Source organism: Notamacropus eugenii, chromosome 1 (assembly GCF_028372415.1).
Source record: "Notamacropus eugenii isolate mMacEug1 chromosome 1, mMacEug1.pri_v2, whole genome shotgun sequence".
NCBI classification, from domain to species: Eukaryota; Metazoa; Chordata; class Mammalia; order Diprotodontia; family Macropodidae; genus Notamacropus; species Notamacropus eugenii.
Window position 1 is genome coordinate 138,805,625 of NC_092872.1, and position 1,867 is coordinate 138,807,491.

Here is a 1,867-nt window from a genome sequence, read left to right on the forward strand (position 1 = left end):
GCATTCTGAACCAACCCAATATGAAAATTAGGCTTCAAAGTTACCACACACATTATATATTTCTCATATTTAAATATTATGTTTTCTGTGTTTCCAATATCAGCTTAACTAAGGGTCAAGGGAAGGTGCTGGTGGTGTGGACAAGGCAGGAGAAGGAGAAGCCACAGTGGAAGAGGAGGTGTGGATGGTAGAGAAAAGCAATCAGAATTGCTGGAGGAGAGAATTGTGGGGAACGAAGGGGAAAAATTTCTGTCGAGGGGTTCATGGGCAATTGGGGGGAGGGGAGGGTGTAGGACTCGAACCAAAGGGCGTTGGGGACAGTTGCAGGTAAGGAAGGGAAAGCCTAGGAAAGGGAGGGATTGTGAATAACTGGGGTGGAGAGAGAGTAAGGAGCTTCAGAATCTGAATTAGGGTGGAAGATCTTCAGTTTAATTGGGAGACCAGCACTGGGGGAATAGGGTGGGCGGCAGCTCCGGAAGGTGATGAGCAGGCAGGAGGGTCCTGGAGAAGAGGCCAAGTGGCCAACTCCAAGTCACTGGTCGGCTAGGACCTGGCCTGGGGGTGGGTCAGGCCCTCCCTCCAAGGTGGACAGAGCCATCAGGGCTTGGGCAGTATAGTAGGTGACCACGATGATGACACGGCCTGAAGGCAGGGGCCGGACGAAGGTGTCCCAGGCCTGGAGAGCGTCCGAGATGCCGAAGAACAGGCCACCGAGGGCTGCAAATCCCCCTTGGGCCAGCGCCCGGCACAGCATCAGGCCCAGGATAATCGCATAGACAAGCATAGGGAGACTCAGGCAGGAAGGGAGGTGAGGCTGCAGAAACCCAAAGTAGAGGACCATGACAGCCACCACAGACTCCAGGAGCTCCTGTTGGATCGGGAGCCAGTCCAGGGCCATGAAATACAAGAGATAAGCCAGGGAAAAGGTCACCTTGCCAAAGAGGAACTGGTTGGGCCAGGTGAGGACAACATCCCCCAGGGTGGAGCAGAGGAGACCTATCCAGACAAATCGGCTGTGAGACCCCGATGGTGCAGTACTGTGGACAAAGAGAGCCAGACAGAGGATGGGGAGGCACTTGGCCAGGGCGCTGTTCCAGCTGGGCTCATCTGCAGGCAGCCAGAGGAGGAGGTAGAGGGTGCAGCAAGCAAAGAAAGGCACCAGGCTTCCAGAGAGCAGAGTATCTGCAGAATCCCTTGTCTCAGATTCCCTTCCACCAGCCTCCATGTTTGTCCAGGCACCCTGAGAATTCTGTGACCTCAGAATCACAGCTAAGTTCTAATCCTCATGACTTCAGGCTTGGACCATTGGAACCATTTGGAGTGTGTGTGTGTGTGTGTGTGTGTGTGTGTGTGTGTGTGTGTGTGTGTGTATGTGTCTTTGACCCAAAGATCCCATTGCTAGGCACATACCCCAAGGAGGTCAAAAATGGGGAGGAAGGAATTTCCTATGTACCAAAAATATTCATAGCAGTACCTTTTATGTCAGCAAAAAACAAGGTGAAAACCAATCTGGTTTGGCCTGCCTAAATGCACAATTGTAATGGCATATTATAGCAATGTAAGAAATGACAAATATGAAGAACTCAAAGAATTGGAAGAAATTTATGAACTGATGCATAATGAAGCAAGCAGATCCAGAAAACTAGTGTATACAATGATTTTAGCTGTATAAATTGAAAGAAAAAAAGAAATTGAATACAGTGCTTACCATAACCAAGCATGAGTTGAGGAAATGCTCCCCTCCCACATATTCCTTCTTTGCAGAGGTGAAAGATGATGGGTGTGGAATATTGCAAAGACTGCCAAAAATAACTGACATGTTGATTACTCTTGCATAATTTATTTCTTTTGCACTGTTTTTTATACT

The 1,867-nt window shown here is 49.1% G+C and overlaps 1 pseudogene; it reads right to left on the bottom strand.

Annotated features, from left to right (window-relative positions):
* Positions 1-416: 416 nt before the first annotated feature.
* On the bottom strand, positions 417-1,246 carry LOC140524134 (lysoplasmalogenase TMEM86B pseudogene; annotated as a pseudogene).
* Positions 1,247-1,867: the final 621 nt, after the last annotated feature.